Below are 24,183 nucleotides of genomic sequence, written 5' to 3'. Positions count from 1 at the left end.
AAGAATCACAATATTCATGTTACTCCCAATCCCAATGGACCAATCATTTTACACCAGGTCAAATGCACCTTAGATCTCACAGCAAAAATGACATGTGTAGCCAATCTTATAGCAAACTATATGTAGATTTATTAAGTAGAAAAAGGAATCAAGAGAGTTATTTACAAGATTAAATCAGGTAATCAAATATACACAAATGTATTATAATCTTAAATTTCGAAAGGTAATAGAAGCTTCTATAATAAACAAACTCTATATGTCTTTTAGGGCTAACACAGGCTAAGCAGCTGGGACTCTCTTGCTTATGCCTAGAAAACCCTTGCCCCCTAGAGTCCAAGCAGTGTAGAAATAACCAGTTCCTTCTTGCTAGAGGTTTTTATCACCTTCCTGTCATGTGCTCAGAGCTGCAAGCTCAACTGACGGGAGGAATCCACTTGCATGACTCATCTTCATGGAGTGGGGAGGAAGAGCAGAACAACAAATGTCTTTTATCCTCTTTAACATTCCACAATAGCCCGTCTGGTGTCGATGGACCTTTCCTGTTGGGAAGGTCATAACACCTTCTGTTAGAGATCAGCACTTCAAAGTAATGTCTCTCTCCTGTCTGGTGATTTGCACAGTTTCAGAGGCTCACAATACAACTGCTCAAATAATACCTTACAATATGGAATACAGATGTTATAAGCACCAGCTGGTCTGCCAGCATCATACCACCATTACCCTTATCTCCTGCCTCTCCTTTTCAGCCATCCAAGCCCCTGCTCCACCCTGCTCCTTCCTCCCCAGCCTGGCCCAGCCCCCAAACCTCCCATCCTCCTTGCTCTTGTTCTCCTAGCCCTGCCCCAGCCAGTCCCTTTCTGCCTGTGGTTGGGTTGTGATTGCTAACAGGCTGCCCACTCACTGGCTCCAACCACTTCCTCTGCACTGCTGCCGCTGCTGTTGCCCTGGAGAAGTGAGAATGCAGTGGAGGGGAGCAGTTCTGGGGCACAAACTGGACAGAGACTGGACAGATTGTCTGCTCATTGGTGCCAGCTGCTTCCTCCACACTGCTGCCGCTGACCAGATCCTGCTCCCCACGTTGCTGCCATGTGGAAGTGAGAGTGCCTCTGGGGCATATGTGACCCATCGAGAACCTTCCTGCAATCCACTGGTGGGTCAGGATCCACTGTTGGGAAACATTGTACTAGTTTGACACCATAAGTGGAAATAATAGGGTCCAATTCTCCTCTCATGTATATTAGTTTTACACTGGTGTAACTCCATTGACTTAGTAGAATTAGTCCTGACTTATACCTATGCTTAATGAGATGAGAAACGAGAATAAGGTCCATGTGTTCTATCACAGTGGTTCTCAAACTTTTGTACTGGTGATCCCTTTCACGTAGCAAGCCTTTGAGTGTGATTTCCCCCCCCCTCCTTATACATTAAAAACACTGTTAAATATATTTAACACCATTATAAATGCTGGATGCAAAGCAAGGTTTGGGATGGAGGCTGACAGCTCGCGACCCCTCATGTAATAACCTTGTGACCCCCTGAGGGGTCCCAACTCCCAGTTTGAGAACCCCTGTTCTTTCCAATCCAGAGATTCTAAGGCCAGAAGGCACCACCATGAGCATGTAGTCTCACCTGAACTGAAACCGCAGGAATCACCTGAGGTAGGCAGAACATAATTATCCAAATTGCATACTGAAGCTAACACTCCATGCTTGTGAAAAGCCTGTGGGATCTTTCCTGACCACAAGTGGACAGCAGCTGTTTTCCATCTTATCCTAAAACCAGCCCTGTCAACAATGCTTTTCTCCTAACACTATACCGGGGCATAGCATCAGTGCTGACTCTGATGGAAGTGTGCCACTCAATGCACCATCATTACCACTTCTTTCTGTACCCTCGGTTTTTCGTAGTCTTCTCTCATCCTAGTATAGACCAACCGCAATTCTGCAGCGGGGGTGCTCTGATAAGATCACACTCAGAGGTGGTCTGGCTGCAGGCAGCTTTTGAATCTTATGCTTTTGACCTAGCCTAATTTTAAATGATAATAGCAGGGCTCAATGCAGTCTTCTGTTGTTACTGCTGTTGTCAAACTGTGGTCCACAGAGCACTTCCTTGGAGTCCAAGGAGAGCTAACGAGTCACATGGTGCTGACTCCTTCTTCTTACTGCACTGTAAAAGACAGACAAAAAAAATCACTGAATATTTTGCCAATATTACCTTCCCACGTACATGTAGACAGTAGCTGTAGTTACCACAGGGCAAATGTAAATGGGCATGAAAGGGAAATCCATGCCATTGCGAATGACCCATGACAGTCCATCTGTGTGTTAAAATGTAGCCCATGCTATGAAATGTTTGAGAACCTTTGACCTATGGTATTCACTCTAAAAATAATTAGTTGTGATTTTACAGCACCCAAAAGTGTGCTGTGTGACTTACAGCGCAGACAGGAAGAAGTGGTCTCTGCCCAGAAGAGCTTGTAATCTCATGTTTAGGGCCCTACCAAATTCACGGTCCATTTTGGTCGATTTCATGATCAGAGGATTTTAAAAATCATAAATTTCATGATTTCAGCTATTTAAGTCTGAAATTTCACGGTGTTGTGATTTATGGGGTCCTGGTCCTGATCCATAAAGGAGTTGTGTGTGTTTGTGTGCGGGGGGGGTCACAAGGTTACTGTAGGGGAGGTTGCGGTACTGCTACCCTTACTTCGGTGGTGCTGCTGCAGGTGGCGGCATTACCTTCAGAGCTGGGCGGCTGGAGAGTGGTGGCTGCTGGCCAGGAGCCCAGTTCGGAAGGCAGAGCCCCTGCCAGTAGCAGCGCAGAAGTAAGGATGGCATGGCATGGCATGGTATTGTCACCCTTACTTCTGCGTTGCTGCCTGCAAAGCTGGGTCCTCAGTCAGTGACTGCCAGTCTCCCGCCGCCCAGCTCTGAAGGCAGCAGCAAGAAGAGTGGCATGGTATGGTATTGCCACCCTTACTTCTGCGCTGCTACTGGCGGGGTGCTGCCTTCAGAGCTGGGCGCCTGGCTGACAGGTGCCACTCTCCGGCTGCCCAACTCTGAAGGCAGCTCAGAAGTAAGGATGACAATACCATGAATCCTGCCCCCCCAATAACCTTGCAACCCCCCTGCAACTCCCTTTTAGGTCAGGAACCCCAATCTGATAAACATTGGTCTCCCCTCTGAAATTGGTATAGTATAGGGTAAAAGCACACAAACGACCAGCTTTCACAGTCTGTGATGTGTTTTTCATGGCCGTGAATTTGGTAGGGCTCTACTCATGTTAAATGTGTTATGACTGGAGGTAATCAAAAGTAGGAAGAGGATGGGATAAACCCCTGAATGCAAGAAGAAACAACATGGTTGTTCAGTTTAATTATGGATACATCTTGGTGTTTTAATAAATGGGGACCAGATCCTCGGGTGATAGAAATCACCATAGCTCCATTAACATCAATGGAACTGTGTTGATTTATGCCAGCTGAGTGTTTGGCCCAGGTTGTTTTAAAAATAGTTAATATAATATATTATTGATCCACATATGGTGAGTAGTGGGGAAAAGGGGTGACTCTTAGGGAAGGACCTGAAAAGCGGGTGTAGTGGTTTGATGCCTCAGAAAGTGGGAGGCACTGAAGAAAGCACCTTGCTGTCTGTGAGCAAAATGGAAAAAAGGGTATCAATGCTGGAGTGGAAGCGGGGAAGATGGGGAGCAATGGATTAAGAGACCAGGGCTGGATAGATAGGAAAGGGTGCGTGTAGGGAAGGGAATAAGTGTGAGTGTACCATATGTGTGTGTGTGTGTGAATAGGCATTCATATACCTTACTGAGTGATGTGTAATATAAATAACTAGGTAGATAACTGGTTTTTTCCTTCACTGAAATACATCTATGTGTAGAGGGGCTCCACAACTATTCTTAACACAGCAGGTAACATCAACAAAAAGAATCTTAATGGAGAATTTTGCAGCTTACAATAAACCTAGCTCTCCTGGGCCCCCAGTAAGTACTCTATGGGCCACAGTTTGGGACAGTATTGGTCCTAAAATTAAGCAAAGACTTCTTTGCAGTTTATTTATTCAACCGATGTAGCCTGTTTTCCTATCAGGAACTATCAGAGGAGCTGATCGTTTTCTCAACCTTATTCATTATTTGCCAAATCACTTCTGCCAATGGTTCATGGCCTGTAAATTGTTTGTCGGCTGTTCCTTGTGGATATTCAGAGTACATAATCTGAACTGTGTTGGATAGTTTTGACAGGGCACATGGGTCACATGGTAAGTTTCAGTACCCTGAGTGGATGAGAATAACTCTTAGAATTACTTTTCCAGTTTTGATTTCAAAACGCATTTTCTTTTTCTGCAGGTATTCGCCAATCATTTCCTTACAATTCATGAAATCGATCCCACTATGCTAACTCACTAGCAAGCACAAGATGGATGTCAGTGATTGTGATTCAGGTATGTGAGGGGGTATATACACCCATTGAGGTTTATGAAGGGATCCATACTGGGTTCATACCATCCTGTTCCAGGCTGGCCTATGAGAATCCCTGTATGACTGGCAAAAGAGACACTATCTCTGAGGGAGAAGAAATGACCTTGGGGAAACAGGATAGGGTTTATATAAGCGAACCTCTTTTGCTAGCCCTGGCTTTATGGATGGAGTCTCATGAGCAGGATGAAAAGCAACAGAGGGTCCTGTGGCACCTTTAAGACTAACAGAAGGTTAAAGGTCTTCTGTTAGTCTTAAAGGTGCCACAGGACCCTCTGTTGCTTTTTCCAGATTCAGACTAACACGGCTACCCCTCTGATACATGAGCAGGATGGGCTGAGAAGATTCCTCGTACCTCAGTGATGAAAGACAATGCTGGCTACTGGGACCATGCAACCAGCCTCTGAGATTTAGAAGTCTGGAAACTGTAGTCCATTATGACAGGCATATTGTCATTCTAGCTTCCAGCAATGACTGCTGTGAAACAGGGAGTATATACCCAGTATCCTTCCTGCTGTCTCAGTGAGACTCCTGGAGGGAGTCAGGCTATCTGAGCAGTGTCTTCTGGAAGAAATGGGCAAGTAAGCATTTTTCTTAGGTTTCATTTTATAATGGTTTTCTCTGCAGTGACTTTGGGGCAGGTTAAAATAAAATTACCCGGACAAAGGGAAACTTCTGTTACTATTGTCCATGAAACTACTCCTTTGGCCAGCCTGGGACACACTATAGTGCACATTTAAAATGTATTCACTATACGCTCATTTTCTCTGATAATCCCTCTGCACCCATTCTGTGTTCTTGCCAGTATTTTACAGTATGGACTATATCATGACACTTACGTGCTGTATCTAATTTTTAATGACTTTTCTCCTTCACTTTATTTTGAAATACCATGAAAGTGACTATTTCTCTTGCTTTATCACCATTAGTATCTACACAAAACCAAGGTGTATCTTAACTTTTTTTTTAAAGGAACTAGGTCAGGGGTAGGCAACCTATGGCACGGCATGCGAGCTGATTTTCAGTGACACTCACACTGCCTGGGTTCTGGCTACCAGTTTGGGGGGCTCTGCATTTTAATTTAATTTTAAATTAAGCTTCTTAAACATTTTAAAAACCTTATTTACTTTACATACAACAATAGTTTAGTTATATATAATAGACTTATAGAAAGAGACCTTCTAAAAACATTAAAATGTATGACTGGCACGTGAAACCTTAAATTAGAGTGAATAAATGAAGACTCGGCACACCACTTCTGAAAGGTTGCCAACCCCTGAACTAGGTTTACTTTATTATGTGTTTTTCCTCAGTGTTTTATTCTCCCTTCATTTTAATGGACTTTAATGGGGAGTTGAGTCCACCAAACATTCAGGGTTTATTTTCAATGTTCCCTAAATGTAATGTGATTTTGTTACCTGGGGTCTTCAGAATCCCCAACAGGGGGAATTTAACTATTTCACTCCGGGCAGTGTAAGGAATAAATCAACAGGAACACAGCACTTCCATCTGATAAGATTCATGGAAGTCAGTGTGCTCTAACTAAAACTGCAGTTTATTAGAATAAGCACACACAGACATAAGCAATAGCTTTAAACATCCCAGATATTTACCAAACATCTGGGACGGTATCGAGTAATTAACAGCGGGTTTGCAGTGGCCAGTTGTTCACCCACCAGGGAGAAAGGGTGTCAGGAAAAACGTCTCGCAAGATGTTTTCAGAGGATTGCTCTAAAGTACACTCTATTAGCTAATCCTTTAGAACTAACTTCTACAAAACACACAGGTCATAATGACCCCTATTGTAGCATCACTTTTCTAACTTTCAATAAACTTTTAATATCAGAATTTTCTAGATTCAAGGTTTTCCAACCACCAAGCTTTTCTGTCTCAGCTGTTTACTTATTTGTCCCCTCCTTCCATTCTCATTAGCAAAAACTGCCAGTTAGATATGGCCTTGCTTCTAAAAGCCTGTCTCCAAAGGAACCCTTAACTATGTGGTTAACTATCTACTTCATTACTTCAGGGTGGCTGAATGCACATAATATGGTTGCAATTAATCAAATTCTGGAGTATACACACCCCTCAAATCCAGGGCAACAATTTAGGTGTCTATATTCTGTAGGTGGCTCTGAAAATCCCAACCTTAATTCATATTTCAACAAACCAAATAATGATGGGCTACGAACACACACACACTAAGAGGGATGGCGTGAGCAGGTGTTTCAGAGTCAAGATCTCCTGAGTTCTAATCTTGACTCTACACTGACTCATTCTGTGGCCAGGCTAGGATTGGCCCACAGTACAACTTCCCAGGAAGCTTCAGGGCTTAGACTGCCTCGCTCCTCCACTTACCCTGAACTATCCAAGCAGTGGGCGATACAACACAGATCCCATTGATCTGTGGATCTAAGTCCTCGTTGACAGGGGAACCTGGGTCCAACAGAAATTAGACGAGTATATCCTTTAGGGACCCCACCTCTGGAGAATAGTGAGGTTAGGAGGCCCAGGAGCAGGGTGTTTTAGGAGAGGGGACAGTGGGACCCCGCTGCTCACTGTTGCCGTTTGTGTTTGAGTTTAGCATGCTGCTGTGTTAATGGGTATGAGTAAGGCTAAGATTTTGTCACAGATATTTTTAGTAAAAGTCACGGACAGGTCATGGGCAAAAAAGAAAAATTCACGGAAGCCGTGACCTGTCTGTAACTTTAACTAAAAATATCTGTGACAAAATGGGGCTCTGCGGGTCCACACACCAGCTGAAGCGGGGCAGCTGCACAGGGGCTAGGAGCTGCCTTCAGCACCTGGGGGCTGCAGGGTACGCCTGTCGGCTGCAGCTCCGGGTGTCCCCTGCTGCCCACGGTTGCCAGGAGCTTGTGGGTTCCACCGCCACCCGCGGCAGCCAGGAGCTCAGGAGTTCCCCCACCACCAGCAGCTCTGGGGGTTCCCCTTCCGTCCCCCAGTGGCTGGGAGCTCTGGGGGTTCCCCTGCTGGCTGCAGAAGCCGGGAGCTGTAGCTCCCGACCACCGCAGGCTGAAGTCATGGAGGTCGCTGGAATTCCGTGATTTCTGTGACTAAATCGTAGCCTTAGTTATGAGGCATGATTTTACACACCCCTCCCACAGCTTCATGCTATATTCAAACACAGGAGACCGCACGGGCAGGAGGGCTGTGCAGCTGGCAGGCTAAGCATTGAGATAGCTGGGTTCAGCCGAGAATCATAGCATGATACAATGGCACTGCTGCTCCCAACCCTCAAAGGGAGAGGAGACAGAATACAGTCTGCATCCCCTGGAGTATAAAGGAGATGATGGTTGGTAGAAAGTAGGAGTCACTAGTGCATAGATCACTATTAGAGGTTCCTCCTCTTTCCTTTCCCTGGCCTTCCAGATCAGCCATTATCTGTGGCCAGAAGTAAGTTGCATAACTATCTATGCTTAAGCTTCCCTACCCAAGGACGTAGGCACCGAGTTATATGGGCCTGAGGGGCTTGGGCCCCACCAGTATTCTGGAAAGTGGCCCAGCCCCACCAATGTTTGAGTGAGGGGTGCAACCAAAATGTTGCTAAGGAAGGGGCCCAGGTTACCTGCCTGGCCACCCCAAATTTGAGTGGCATTGTGACCTGACACATGGGGTTGCAACATCACTCAAATTTGGCCCTGCCGCCCCTCTGTCATGCTCAGAGTACATGCCTTCAGGTGATCGCTCAGGCATGCACTCTGGACTGCAAAGAATTGGATTGTCTCTTCTAAACAGATTCAGCCAGATGTGTCCCTTATAGGGCAGTTCTGGACTCTTCCAAGAATCCCATGCAAATCAATAAGAAGCGCTCTGTGGAGCTTGAAAGCTTGTCTCTTTCACCAACATAAGTTGGTCCAATAAAAGGTATTATCTCACCCACCTGGTCTCTCTAATATATTTATTGTGAGATTAATAGATACTTGTCTGTGTTTTGGTTTATTCAAAATAGGCATTAAGGACTTACTAGGAATTCAACAAACACATATTTAAATAAAGAAAACTTATGCCTAAAAGGAAGCATTATTGTAGAGGAAATGGCCACAGGGCCCACTCCTGATAAGTGTAGCTACTACTGTTTTTACATTATTTGTTTGGGTTTTTTTTAATTTTAGAAAATGTCACATCAGTAAGTCACTGATAGAACAGTACTATTTGCAACAAGAAGCTCACAGTACACGTTGTCATCGGGCTCAACTCCTCGAAGCATTTCAGGTGAAAACTGTCATTAAAAAGACCAGGAAATAATTCACACTGTGCTAGTGAATAGGGCCAGATTTTGTGCTGCACTGAGTTTCAACTTTAAGAGGGAAGAGGCAGGCTGGCAGGGAGCCATAACTGTCCACCTGATTCTCTGTCCAGATTCTTTTCAACCTATGGGCTGCTCTAATCTGTGCCAGCTAGCCCCAGTCCCCAGCTGAGGTAACCAGGACACAGAACGCTCAGGGTTGTTGGGGAGTGTGGTATAGTGGAAGACTGCCAGCTCCACACTCTCTGGGGACTCAGATAGGAGATGGAATCTGGCCCTTTGTGCTGACAGAGCAATGCAAATAGGACTGATGAGTGCAGGGAATATTACCCATAATGCTTCATTGGTAGAGAAGATTAGGACTGCCACAAATCAATGATGTTTCCTCCTGTATGTCGTACATCTCCCAACTGTATCTGGTTGTTTTTTTAAAAACAAAGGAAACAATGACATATCCAGGCTCCTGTCCTTCCAATAGCCTGAATGTCTTGTTCAGAATCTGGCTATAGCATCCTCACCCCAGCCAGCCAGGTTAACATCAGGCCTCGTCTATTTAAAAGTTATAAACAGCAAAGAAATTAAATGTAGGCAAATGTTTCATCTCATTGTTAACTTTCACACCTGCCAACCTGGACGGGCTCCCCTTGGTGTAGGCTGAAGTCTGAATATAGGGCCAGGTCTTCAGCTGCATGGCCCCCTCTCTGTGCAATATTGCCAGTATACTTTGGGAGCAAGAGCTAAGTAAATGATTGAGGGAGAATCACCTCAGAGCTCAGGTGATCAGGCAGATGATTTAGGGGCTTACATGCCATGCACCTGCTTTCTGCCAGCATAGTGGGGGAAAGTTACTGGAAGGGGGTGGTGTTTGGGAAGCAACTCTGCTATGTCTTGATCGTAGATAGTTATTTGGCCCCTTATGGCCATTATGGGCCAGCCCTGAGGCTGTTTTAACACAGAGTATGGTGGGGGTATACACTGACCTGAACCAGGATCATGGCAGTGCAAGTGGAAGCCTTTACACCAGCTTTGCACACTACCTCCAACATCTGCTCTGAATTTTAGAAGTACTCATGGATCGTCTGGCCCAAGAAATATAGACAGAAAGGTGGTAAGCCCCTTCAGGCAGGGACTGCCTTTTTGTTCTGTGTTTGTACAGCACCTAACATGGCGGGGTCCTGGCCTATAACCATGGCTCCTAGATCCTATAGTAAGACAAATAATAAATAATATAATAATGGGTCTTCAGTATTCGATTGCTTTATTCGGTTATCTTATTTTCTTAGGCCTGTGTTCTCCTCCTCTGGTCTTCAGCTTATTACCTCTAGTTTCTCTTTTTGCTACCATGATTCCGTTGTTTCATGGAAAATACAGCTCTTGTCTTCATCAGTATGAAGAATTTGCTTCTGTCCATTCTATAACAGGGTAGGTTGGCCACAGTCAAAACATGCCTTTCTGGTACATTATTTCAATGGCTGTATTTAACTAAATTATCACCCCTTTGTTTGTTGTTCCTCTGGTAATAGAATTCAGCATCCTGTTTGCCTTTATACATTGCAGCTGATGGCTTACTGAAATCCCTCATGGATTTTCCTGAAATAGCTTCTTAATTGAAACATCTCAATACTGAATTAGCAGTCCAGGTTCTGGAACAATTCAAGATTTCCTGTATCAGAGTGTTGTAACTCATCATTCCACTCTGCTATTTCAGTACCAAACATAGATCTGCAAAATGTGGCCAGTCAGTTTGGCCACAGCAGCTGTTTATAGTAAATGCAAAACCCCTTGGCAATGCAACTTTATTTTTGCAAACTCAGTGACTCAAAAATCATGAAAACCCTAAAAGGTGGGTTACTCCAGCAACCTTAACTCAGTTATGTTGCACATCCTATGTTAATAATCCACTGTCCACCATAGGAAATATGGATGCTGTTCACCAATCATTATCCGATTACAGACAATAATCCCTAAAGCTGCTGTTCTGAGTAATTTTGACCAGCTTGCCACACCTAATTTTCATTTTCATTACCCACATCTAAAATATTAGAACTGTATACATATTGTGTATATATATATATATATTGTGCTGCACTTATAGTGTGCAAAGTTATATCTTCTGATAGTACTTTGCACTCATATTGTGCTTTACCTTCCATAAGGAGTAACTTCTAGTGATCTGAATAAGAAATTGGGTTCATAAAAACTAGAGATGGTCAAAAACAGGTTGGGTTGTGTTTTGTGAATCCAGAAGTGGTTTAATTTCAGGTCCCATTTTATCTGCTTTAGTCCATATCTAATAAAAATGGGTACCTCTGGAAAAGGTTTGGGTTCTATACTATTGCGGAAGAAGTGGGAGTTGAAAGACTGACCGGTGGAAAAATTGCTTGTTCCTGACAGTAGCACGCTGGGAGTTCCAGAGGTCTAAAATATGAACAACTTTGTGAAAGTTTCACAAAAATTATGGCTTATGTGGTGTTCTAGGTCAGCAGATCTCACACTGTGGGTCAGGACCCCGAAGTGGGGTTTTAATGGGGTTGCCAGGGCTGGCATTAGACTTGCTGGGGCTCAGGGCTGAAGCTGAACTCCAAGCCCCATCACCCGGGGCTGAAGTCAAAGCCCCCCAGCTGGGACTGAAGTCTTTGGGCTTCAGCTTTTCCCCCTCGCCCCCGCTCTTGCCCAGGGCAGTGGGGCTCGGACTTTGACCCCCGCTTGTGGGGTTGTGTAGTAATTTTCATTGTCAGAAGGGGGTCACAATGCAACGAAGTTTGAGAACCCGTGTTCTAGATAAATTTGCATCCCCAGTACAGGACACAAAACAACACAACCTAGAGGGTCACTCTTGTGTTCCTTGCAAACCTAAAACTCACACTGAAGTCAATGAGAGTTTTGAGTGTCTGAGAATGAACTCCTAAGATTTTGTAGGTTCTCCCTACTTAAGCACATAAGAATGGCCATACTCGATCAGATCAATGGTCCAACTAGCCCAATATCCTGTCGTCTGACAGTGACTGATGCCAGCTGCTTCAGAGGGAATGAACAGCAAAGGACAATTATTGTCTGATCCATCCACTGTTGTCCAGTCCAGCTTCTTGCAGTCAGAGGTTTAGGGACACCCAGAGCATGGGGTTGCACCCCGACCATCTTGGCTGATAGCCATTGATTGACCTTCCCACAAATGTATCTAATTCTTGTTTGAACTCAGTTATACTTTTGGCCTTACAACATCCCCTGGCAAAGAGTTCCACAGGTTGACTATGTGTTGTGTGACGAAGTACTTCCTTTAGCTTTGTTTTAAACATGCTGCCTATTAATTTCATTTGGTGACCTCTGGTTTGTGCATTATGTGAAGGGGTAAATAACACTTCCTTATGCACTTTCGCCACACCAGTCATGATTTTATAGAGCTCTGTGATATCCTCCCTTAGTTGTCTCTTGTCTAAATTGAACAGTCTGAGTCTTTTTCATCTCTAGTTCTTCTTATCTGTTAGATTCAGTGACAATAGCTTAGGGTCATAGAGCCTCTGAAAGGGATAAAACTATAGAAACTGCCCACACACAGAGAGGGTATCTCTTTATTTTAGTTTGCTTTCAGCCCTCAAAGCTGTGCTGCTTAAATGTGCCAGGACATTACAATAGCCTCTCTGCAAAGGCTCAAAACTGAAGGACTGGGGAGAATAAGAGTAACTTCAACTGTATTCAGTCCAAAACTGAACATAGATACAGTACTACTGGGTACGGACAACACGAGAACCAGGGAATCTTCATGCTGACAGCACTGTGGCAATATTAACATGAGTGGCAATTTATTTACTCTAGAAGAACAAGCTGATTTCGTAGTAAGTGAAGCAGCCCTAATGACAGCTCCTTCTGCCAAACAGATAATCTTGCATATGGAATCCATTTGGCCACACATGGAACCATCCACAGATAGAGCTGATTACAGACAACACAGCTCTCCAGTAACTCTGCAGACAGCACTGCAGTAACTTTAACCACTCTGTCAGGGCATATGGGTTTACATATAGTACTTAAAGACTTCATTACCCACATCCAGCAGATTAGAGGAGAAAACTGCCCCGGGGTGTGTGTGGGAGTTTAAGGGTCTTTTAACAGCATGGAAGAGCCTCACTTAATTTTGCTAGCTGAGCAGACTTGCTGCTTGGTCCAGCTCTTACATGAACCCACAGAGCAGAATAGGAGAGAAAACGGTTACACTCCTGCTGAACATTATAATTTCATATTTTATTAAGATTTTAATGTAGGAAGAAGAAACTTCCCAGCATTTTATCTTTACACAAACCTGGAATATAAACACCATGTCAACATAAAACTTCAGACGTGCATCAAGAGCAGAGCGTTAACACAAACCACCCAGAAGGCGCCCTCTCATGGGACCAGGCTTGGAATATGCGGCAGAAACAGCTAAAGAGCTCCTGAACCAGACCTGGGAAAGAAGGGAGAGAACATACACTGTTTGACATATGGGAGCTGAACAAAATACATTCTTAAGAGGGAACAAGGGAGATTATAGTGGTCAGATACTATGGGGATGGGTGTGTTATAATTGCCCAGGTGGAAATGACTAGGACAGTTTCAGGTGGTTGGGCCCAACATTTAGGGTTTGTCTTAAAACATCTGTTTTGTTTTGTTTTGATCCTCTATTAGACACTTTTATAAAATGGCATTTTTATTCTTAAATCTTCATATAAACAGTACAGGAGTACTTGTGCTTGATAGAGATCTTGTAGGTGCTTGTCTCTGTCTGAGGGATTAGAGCAAATGCAGGTGTATCTTAGAGCTTGGCTGTAGACAATGGTGTGTCTGGATTGAAATAGGGCTGGAACCCAGACTCAGCAAAATGCTGCAAGTATGGGAGAAACACAGAAAGTGAAGGTGACCAGTCTGGTTGCATTATCCGAATCAAGGGAAAAGCAATAAGTAACTGAACTGCATAAATGGTGTCAAGAAAATCAAAGTTAAAAAAAAAAAATGCTTCCAGTCTTTAACACCACCTTAGCTAATTAAGGAGTGGGAGGGGTTAATGCACATTTAACCTGACAACACCTCTTGAAACAAATGTTCAGTGGCTTATCTCAAGGCATTAAACCCAGACTAGGAAAGCTCTTTCCCACTGCTCAATTGCCTGCACATGATGTGTGGAAAGCTGCCTCCACTGCTACCTCTCTCCCTGGAGTCCCTCCACTGTGGCTCTGTGCAGAAGAGGCTGGTGTCTCTGCCTCCCCTTCACCACAGGTGAGCACCAGCTTGCAGCAGGAGTTGGGAGGGAAACAGGCATAATGAGAGATGGGGAAGACAAGAAAAAAGGGTGAAAGTGATGAGAGGGAATGAATTTCTGCAAGAGAGGAGAGGGAAGGGGGAGGCGTTTGAAGAACAAGCGAAGGAGAAAGGAAAAGCACAGAAAATGAGGGAAGAGTGGAAAACCCTCCCCCCCCCACCTTGGCCTCCAATTACCAAAGATCTCCTGTGTGCACCTTCCAAATCCTGCACCAGACCATCTTCTGTGGTCCCCAGGAGATGTGTCCTTTGGTCACCCTGCACTGGCTCCTGCCCCTGTGGACTGCGGAAAGAGTGGGTGTTTCTGACCCAGTGATCTCCAGGTTGTGTGTGGTTGGGAGGCTTGTCTCCCTCCAAACTCTGAGCTCCCCAGTTTTTATCCCCATGAGGGGATTGTTCACAGGAAGCTGCAGGATGAACCCCTGCACTTTCATGCCTCTTGACCTGCCCTTTCCTCATAAGTCTGTCCATGGCAGGGAAGATCTGGCCCCTTCACTTTAGATCTCTTAAAGTTTTTTCTATATCTCATATTTTTTAAATGCTGTCCAACTCTCGTAGATTGAATCCTGGCTCCAGTTCAAGGCAGTCCTCACTTTTTTTGAGGGCAGATTCCTTGCTAGCTGACTGGACCATTGCGCCTTGAGAAGATGAGGCATGGTTCCTGGGTTTGGAAGCCTGATGGCTGTTAAGGAAGTTTGCCTTCCAGGTGAGACTGCAGTCTAAAACCCACCACCGTTTGAGAGCGGTCTGCTGACCTATGTGAAATGAGCTGGCAGAGTCTCAGTCCGGTTCCCAATGGACAAATGTCTCCTCACTAAAACTACCCTCACAACTAGATAGAGATGCTGGCAAACTCAGCAGAGCAGACAAAGACTGAATAGTCATGGAAGCTGAATTCCTCTCTGATCTCTTGGGCTGGTCCCTCCACGTCAGGGGTGAAGTACATTGGGAGGGCAAGGAGGAGTAAGCTTGTATTTCCACTGTCCGTTTTACCTCTCTTGGTCACCTCACCACCTTCCATCTAAATCAAATTTAATTTAGAGAGAGAGAGAGAGAATGTGTGTGTGTGTGTGTGTGTGTGTACACACACACGAGACCTTTGTTTTTGGCATTTCAGTGTGTTCTTCGCCGCTGAGACCACAGTTGGCCAGCAGAATAGCAACATTAAAAGCGAACTGACTAATGAAGATTAGAATACTCCAAACAGTCTGGCAGAGATGGAACTCGAACCACACGCGTCTGCTCAACAGCTCACCCAGTACACAAGGGCCACCCTCCTTCTGCTGAACTTCTAATGAACTGCAAATTGGATACAAGGTTACAGGCAGCTTATCACCAGCTTGAAATCCTGGAAATACAAAGACAGCAGTGAAGAGGCAGAAAAAGTGCTCCACTAAAATAGATCAAGAACAGTGACTTGTGGTTTCTAGAGGTATGTCTACACCCAGCCGCTAATTCGGCGGCTGGCAATCGAAGTTCTGGGTTCGACTTATCGCGTCTTGTCTGGACGCGATAAGTCGAACCAGGAAGTGCTCGCCGTTGACTGCGGTACTCCAGCTAGACGAGAGGAGTACCGCAGAGTCGACGGGGGAGCCTGCCTGCCGCGTGTGGACCGAGGTAAGTTCGAACTAAGGTACTTCGAACTTCAGCTACGTTATTCACGTAGCTGAAGTTGCGTACCTTAGTTCGATTTGGGGGTTTAGTGTAGACCAAGCCTCGGGTGACACTGTGGATAAGCCCAGGGGATTTGATTAGCTGCAGCTCACATGAGGTGGCATAAATTATTCATTTCTAGCCTGTGCAAACTTGGCATATTTGCTGACACAGCAGCCAGTTAAAACTTGGTTCCAGTATACTTTGTGCTAAGTTGGAAATCCTCTTCCAACTGAGCCCTTGATTCACCCCCACTGGCATGTGGGACCTGGAGGTGCAATTTCTACTCGATGCACTAGGGGGAACTTGCATAATGAAAGGTTTCAGAGTAGCAGCCGTGTTAGTCTTATGCTCTAATAAATTTGTTAGTCTCTAAGGTGCCACAAGTACTCCTGTTCTTCTTTTTAGGGGGAACTGTTTCCCTTAGGGCAGTGGTTCCCAAACTTTAACAACCTGTGAACACCTTTCACTAAAATGTCAAGTCTCGCGAACCCCCTCCTAAAAATGAATATTTCCAGGGATTTTCTCCTTTACCTGAGTATAAATTATAAAAGCAGTGATCTTGGAAATATAAAATTTGTTTTTATGACATGCTTATTACACACTATTTATTATTAATTATTATTTATAATTACACTATTTTTATTACATTATGAAAACGGCAACACTCTTCCAAGATCTCACTTCCGTAGCTTGTATCACTTTGAATAAGCCTGTTATAAGACAAGGCTCCTATGTTTCATCAAGGAGTATCAGATGCGAAACAGCATGAAGGTATTTAAGAAGCCAACTCAAAGAGTTCCTCCTACATAAGCATTCAGGTCTTGAGTAGTCCAGGCAAACAACACACGTTACAGCAAAGCTTAAACTTGTCCTTCATAATAATTCTAAAAACAATACTACCTGCCTATTTAATTTTAAAAACAGCAAAAAATATCCACCTCCCTTTCCATTTCTTATAAGGAGTCTTGGAGTTTAAATCTCCTCAGTGTGATAGATATGCTTGCTTTGAGCTGCTTAGCTCTTGGAAGTCCAGGGGCTCCAGGCTGCTGGCCCCATGCTGTCTGGGGTCCCTAGGGACAGCTCTGTCCGCCATTAGGGAATTTTTTCCCGAGAACCCCCTGTAACATTTCATGAACCCCCAGGGGTTCACGAACCCCAGTTTGGGAACCACTGCCTTAGGGGAATGCAGCTTTAACCTGTCATTGAGCCTCCATAGGAGTCCCACTGACAGAGGTTGTCTGGCAGGATCGCTGAACTGGCGCATAACCTGTGAGGTGTTGGCCACACCCCCTACTAGCACCATCCATTTTGGGACTATATCAGTTAGTTCTGGGCCTCCTTATCAGAGCAGGACTTGTGAGCACCATGCACTGCTGAGACCCCTAGTCTAGGCAAACTTTATCCTTCTGGTTGGAATGAATCAAGCCTGAGACCTATTAAATAACCAGACAGTAGCCAAGCTATTCCCTTAACAGGATGGGTATTCCAGAGGCTTTCATTATCTTATGAAAAATGGTTTGGAACCCAGAAAATGTACTAATTTAGGTGATCTGCTGTATTAACACACTTCAATTTTATCTATATTAAACCTTTCAATGCACAAGATAAACAGACTTATTTCTTCTGTACCCAGAATTGATTTATAGAGGGTCTTTGATATTTTTGGGGAGTGGGGCGGGGTTGGTAAATAAAATTATTAGTTTTATCTCCAACTCCACCAGTTTTGTCCTTACCACCATTGCTTTAGGAACAGAGCTATCATGCTGGACCATCTTCCTTTGTCCCGCTGCATCTTTCTGGTCTAATTATGGCCCTTGCTACTGTTGGTCCTTCCCTTGACCTTGTTTCTGCTGAAATGTGTCTTTTCCCCCTATTTACTTCCCATTTTGTCTATCTCTATCCTGCTGAGATGGTGTCTGCAGTTTAAAAAGTATTCAGGGGGTTGATCCTCGCTCCACAACAAAGTGGATTTTGTTTGATCAAGATAGGAGGCTTTAGACTCCTCTCCATCCCATTTTCAGGGCTGCCCAGAGGGGGGGAGCAAGTGGGGCAATTTGCCCCAGGCCCCAGGCCCCGCAGGGGCCCCCACGAGAATATAGTATTCTATAGTATTGCAACTTTTTTTTTTATGGAAGGGGCCCCCGAAATTGCTTTGCCCCAGGCCCCCTGAATCCTCTAGGCGGCCCTGCCCATTTTCTGTCCCTCCCCCACCCTTACCAATTATTCACATCTGGTATTTTCAGTCAGAAGTGAATTGTGTGAGTACAGCATATTCCATACACTTTCTGGACTCAATAACACCCAGGAGCCTCGTCAGATCTGGAGTTAGAGAGTTCCCTGACCACATGTGCTTTTGTACATCTTTCAGCTAACTCAGAGCTCCAGATACAAAATGTAGTACTATGAGGAAACACATGGATTTGTGACCATCTCAGGGAAGTGGCTTTGGGTCCATAAAGGAGTGAATGGATTACTCATCTGAGTAGTTTCTTTAACAGATTGAGTATGGATTATATACTCAATTTAGTAAGTAATCCATGCATAATTCACAGCCAGTGACTAATAGAAACTTAAAATGTTCTCTGACTCTAGCTGTCTTAGAGCATGAGAGCCTACAGCAGGCTGGAGACGGCCTAGATAAAATGTAAGGATGTTGAAACATTTTGTAGCGTGTACAATACCCTGTCAATTAAGTGGAAGGAGTATTCCACTTGTGTGTGTTCCACTTGTTTGTGTACCACAGCCCCCGTGGCATATCACAACCCTACAGTTGGGGAGACACCACTTCCACTTCATGGAGAAGTACACAACATTCTCCACAGCGCTCTGTTACTATTGGCAAGACATTGCAAGTGTATTGTATTGTTGGCATAATTAGCAGTAGTACTATTACAGGTGTGTTTAGAAATCTCAATCACAATCAAGGCCCTGTTGCTCCAGGTGCTGTAAAAACCCAGTAGAAGGTGGTCCTTCCCTGAAGAGCTTACAGTGTAACTAATAAATACTTGCCATTTACATAAATACAAGGAGTTTTATAGTGCCTTGCATTTTAAGATCTCAATGCACTTTCCAGAAGATGTAAACTTTACTAGTGTATATTAGCATCTTCACTTAATGCAGGGGAAAAATGTGATACTGATCTAGTGACTAAAGCCAAGAGAGAAATTAACAAAATGTAGTTGCATACTCAGTAAACTTAAAAAGAAGAACAGGAGTACTTGTGGCACCATAGAGACTAACAAATTTATTAGAGCATAAGCTTTCGAGGACTACAGCCCACTTCTTTGGATGCATCCGAAGAAGTGGGCTGTAGTCCACGAAAGCTTATGCTCTAATAAATTTGTTAGTCTCTACGGTGCCACAAGTACTCCTGTTCTTCTTTTTGCGGATACAGACTAACACGGCTGCTACTCTGAAATCAGTAAACTTAGTTTATTTTTCTCTAAATAGTTGCTGGATATCTGCGAGCAGATCATTTTTTCCTCATAGTGCTTTGACAAACCTCTCTTCGCAGTGTCTGTTCTAGGGATTGCTTATGACTATTCAAAATTAGATCTAATTGGACAGATAAGTGGCATGGTATTGTCCAGTCCTCTGACTAGAAGAGCACACTAAGGGTATGTCTACTCTACAGTTAGACACCTGTGGTTGGTCCATGCCAGCTGACTTGAGCTCACGGGTCTCAGGCTAAGGGGCTCTTTAATTCACAGTGTAGACATTTGGACTCTGGTTGCAGCCCAAGCTCTGGGACCCTCCCAATTCACAGGGTCCTACAGCCCAGGCTCTAGGCCAAGCCCAAACATCTACACCACAATTAAACAGCCCCTTAGCCTGCGCCCAAGTCAGTTGGATGGACCAGTCGTGGGGTTTTAATTGCAGTGTAGACATATCCTAAGACTTCAAGTGTAAAAGTTTAACAATTTTGATTGTTCAGTTTGAATGTGAATCTTCTTTTTGCCAACATTTTCACCAGCAAAATTCAAATATTTTGCAGAAAGCAAATGGTAACCTATCTGCTACTCTTTGTAAGATTAATTAAACATTGGAACAGATATTCATGGAACACTGTTCTGTTTTTCAAATTAACTCAACTGTAGTAGTGACTTGCCCATAGGTGCACAGCAAATCCATGGCAGAACATGGAGTAGAACCCAAGCCTCCTGACTCTCAGTCCCCTATGCTGGCTACTGGAGAGTTGTGCCTCCCTCCTACTTCACATATCAGGAATATGGTATAAATGGAGACAGTCTCACATCTATTGTTTTCCCTAATCAGGTATACGTTGGCTAATCTCTTTGGTACCTACTTTAGTTTAAGGTTGTTTCTCTCTTAATTACTGTTCTGGTTTATGCTTTGGTTATTAATGAAATGACTAGGAAGCCCACTTTGGGTTGGATAACTGGAACAAAGGACGTTGTATATAAATAAATACAGTAAGTAGAAACCCATAAGTAGTCCCAGGTGTCATTTAGACACAGATCCTATTTACCAGAAACACAGATGTGGAAACCCTGTCCACAGTCAGAGCTGCAGAGATGGACCTGCCTGAACAGAAAGCGCAAGCGGTGCTGCCTTTGAGCTGTGTGCAAAGATAGCCCTGCTGGGAAGTAGTGTGGTCTAACAGCTAGAGCAGAGGACTGGGAAATCCAGATTCCTGGTTTCTATTGCCAGTGCTTTCATGGACTCGCTGCGTGGCCTGGTGAGTGTCACTTACCCTCTCTGAGCCTTAGTTTCCTGTCTGTAAAATATATCTAGTAACACTTACCTCACAGAGCTGTTGGGAGGATCGATTAGCTAATGCAATGGGAAAGCACGTTGAGAGACTTAGATGCTAGGTGAATCATAGAATCATAGAATATCAGAGTTGGAAGGGACCTCAGGAGGTCATCTAGTCCAACTCCCTGCTCAAAGCAGGACCAATTCCCAGCTAAATCATCCCAGCCAGGGCTTTGTCAAGCCGGGCCTTAAAAACCTCCAAGGAAGGAGACTCCACCACCTCCCTAGGTAACCCATTCCAGTGCTTCACCACCCTCCTAGTGAAATAGTTTTTCCTGATATCCAACCTGGACCTCCCCCACTGCAACTTGAGACCATTACTCCTTGTTCTGTCATCTCCAGATGTGCAAGCAATGACTTATCTACACCATTTTGAATTAGCTGCTTTCTTTTTCTTTTGTTTTCAAAGCACAGCCTGTCATGGCTGCATCCTGTGGTTCATGGTTTTTCTGGCACAGACAGCCAAGGTTCCCCAGTGTTGTTAGTATTTGATAACTATTCGAGCATTGCTGCTCGCTCTCCTGCAGGTGAGGTGGTGTCACTAGAGCCATGATAAATCCTGTCTTGTGGGGACTTAAATCTTGGCTGCAAAATCACATTTTTTACTAGAGTTTAGTAAGACGTTGGGAGCATGGGTGGGTGAGAGGGGAGGAAACGTAGCCCCAAAACATCGCACAGAACGACGTGGGGCCCAGTCCCGAGAAGCATGGAGCACACACCACTTCTGAAACTTCTAAAGTTTCTCAGCACTTCTTAGGATCAGAGCCATATAGCAAAGGAAGTGTTTGTGGGAAACTGTTAATAGATAATAATATTAGATCTAAATCCTTATTTATATGACTGTCAAAACCAGCTCCTTCTAGCCTTCTGTGTCACTGGTTGCAAGGCTGGGTTACAAACTGTTAAAGCATGGCCAGTGTCAGCCTTACCAGAGCATATGTATGCATTGCCGGAGCACCCCCTGGTGCTCCGTCAGAGCAGTGGAGACTGCCTTATGATACAGTCTTTTCACTACAGGAGCACACACCCTATATTTTTACATAGGACCCTGCCTCATTCAGTGCACAGGATGGACACACAGGGCTTAAGCAACCATAAATCTGCCATTTTCTAACTTCTGCACGTGTAAAAATCAGATAAATACTAGCTATCCTTACTGGCTTTCTAGGTACTTTCCTTTAGCAGTATTGCACCATCCATAGGGAATGTGGTAGAAGTAGATTTTGAGGAGGTATTTGAAGGGCTGAATAGTGGCTTTATGGATTTGAAGCTTGTCTAAATGGGGACGTTATACTGCTATAAGGTAGGTGTGAATGTAAAGCACTATAGTTATACTGGTATAACTCCCCATGTGGACACGCTTACTCTGGTATAAAAAGGCCTTTGTCTGGTTTAGCTCATGTCACTTTGGAAGCTAAGTCCCAAAAAGGCACTTTTACTTCCGAATCAAAAGTGTCCAAACAGGGGAGTCCTACAAGTAAAGGTCTCTCATATAGACATACGCCATTTCGGGCAGATGTTCCATACACATGGGGCAGCATGGAAGGAGGCATGAAAGTGCATGTGAGCAAGGAGGACAAATGGATAATGGAGGCTCCCAATAAAGCAAAGGGCGCATGTGGATGACATGATAAGGCAGAGTAGATGAGCAGGAAGAGGCTACACTGTAATGGACCTTAAAAGATAAAAAGCAAAATAAAATGTTTGCCCAAAAAATAGATGGCTAAATAAAGAGCTGTTGGTTATTCTTTGAAGAAAACTGACAGCAACATCCTCTTCATGTTGCATTGAACCATAATAAATCTTTGTATAATGCACAGGCCAAAAAGGTAACATCTAGTACAGGGCTGGCCACAGACCTGCATAGTTCTACAATGTGGCTCCTCGTTCCTCCCAGCTTTAATACAGAGATGGAGCCTGGAGAGCTCACAGATAACAGTAAGTGACAGAGTCAGACTGCTTGGGTTGATTTAGAGCACTGCACTTTGGGGTCCACAGTTGCGGTGGGTTTCACCTGCGTAGTGAAAATAAGGGTGACTGCAATCTGTTCAGTTTTATAGAGCCTTCAGGATCATGGCAAGTTGCTACAGGGAAAAGTTTGGGAGAACTTGTATCTAGGTTCATATGCTGCATGAAACACCTGTGAAAGAGTTAAGCCCGACTCGGTGTGTTTAACTAATGGGAGTGTGCTGATGTTGTATGCCTGGCTAGGCTGTCACTGGGAAGTCCTTCAAGTTTCCTGAAGGGAGATAAGTGCGTGGGGTTCTTCCCTGAAGCCTTGGATAGTTGAGCGATAGCAAACACATTGCTCATTTGCCCCTGGACTCTAAGGGTAGGTCGATGTTGCAGCTGGGAGCGAGCTTCCCAGTCTGGGGGCAGACAGACTTCTGCTAACATGATAAAAATAGCTGTGTGGAAGTTGTGGCACCAGCAGAGGCTGGGGATGGCCACCCAAAGCTGAAGCCCCCTGTAGGGGGCCAGGGTGGCTTCCTTCCGAACCTGAGGGAAAGGCACTTTACCCTCAGCCTGAGTGGGCGGGGCCAGCCCAAGCTCGCTCCACCCCCCGGAAGGGGAGGGGTGGAACAGGAAGTATAAAGGGCGGGGCCCTTAGCTCAGTTAGGGCAGCACCAGGGAGGGAGGCAGATGCAGATGCAGACCGTGGGCTGCTCCCTTCAGAGCCTGCTGCCACACCAGGGGAGGCCCTGGACCCGTGGAAACCTCACCTGGAGGACGGACTGGGGCTGCCAGGACTGCCTGCTGCCGAGTACCCAGAGGAACTGGAGGAGCCGGAGGGGGAGCGGGAGCTGCCAGCAGCTGAGTACCCAGAGGAGCTGGAGGAGCCTGAGGGGGAGCCGGAGCTGCCAGCAGCGGACTACCCTGACACACTCACGGGACCAGAGGGATTCGGGCGAGCAATCGGGTAGGAAGTAGCCCAGGGACAGAGCTGCACAGTGGTGAGTCTATGTAGCGGGATGACCCCGCTGACCCAGTGGTGGGACCCTCGTTCTGCCACTGTCAGGGCCCTGGGCTGGAGCGCAGTGGTGTAGGGTGGGCCTGCGTTCCCCTACCTGGCAGAGCCATGCCACCGGCGCTCCCCGGCCTGAGGGGCGCGCTACTGACCTTTGCCGGCGCTCCCCGGCCTGAGGGGCGCGCTACTGACCTTTGCCGGCGCTCCCCGGCCTGAGGGGCGCGCTACTGACCTTTGCCGGCGCTCCCCGGCCTGAGGGGCGCGCTACTGACCTTTGCCGGCACTCCCCGGCCTGAGGGGCGCGCTACAGACTCTGGCTGGCGGCCGCCCCGCCGCTAATTCCCTGCTGATGGAGGCGTGACCCAGACCGGCCAGTGACCTCGTAGCTCCCCACCGCCCCCTAGCGGGTAGGTGGGCCGATGCCGATCACACCCCCCCCAACCCTCTGGGCCTGAGCTCGAGTGGCTAGCCTGAGCCTCTGCCAGTGCTGTAATGTCCAGACAGCTATTTTTAGTGTGCTAGCAGGAGCTCCACTAGCACAACTCTGTCTGCCTGGGCCGCGAGGCTCGCTTCCAGCGGCAGAGTAGATAGACCCGAAGAATTCTTACTGCCAGTGCTTCCCTTCTCTAGTATTCAGACTGGTGGCGGGGTAATTCCGGGAGTTGCTTTTCTTGCTGTGGGTTCCCACTAACAGCAGTTATAAAGTACCCCATAAAAGTACTCACGGTGCTGAGCG

At 45.5% G+C, this 24,183-nt stretch overlaps 1 long non-coding RNA gene across 1 annotated transcript in view; it reads right to left on the bottom strand.

Moving 5' to 3' along the window:
- Positions 1-13,045: 13,045 nt before the first annotated feature.
- The window catches only part of LOC128832102 (uncharacterized), a 64,246-nt gene continuing 53,108 nt past the window's right edge, over positions 13,046-24,183 (bottom strand). The window contains exons 3-4 of the long non-coding RNA XR_008443897.1: positions 15,303-15,395; positions 13,046-13,196 (exon numbers count right to left, since the gene is read on the bottom strand). This is a non-coding gene — a long non-coding RNA (uncharacterized LOC128832102). The remainder of the gene's footprint in view (positions 13,197-15,302; positions 15,396-24,183) is intronic.

The sequence above is a fragment of the Malaclemys terrapin genome, chromosome 2 (assembly GCF_027887155.1).
Source record: "Malaclemys terrapin pileata isolate rMalTer1 chromosome 2, rMalTer1.hap1, whole genome shotgun sequence".
NCBI lineage: Eukaryota > Metazoa > Chordata > Testudines > Emydidae > Malaclemys > Malaclemys terrapin.
The sequence above is the reverse complement of the archived record's forward strand: the minus strand, read 5'-3'. Positions and strand labels throughout refer to the sequence as shown.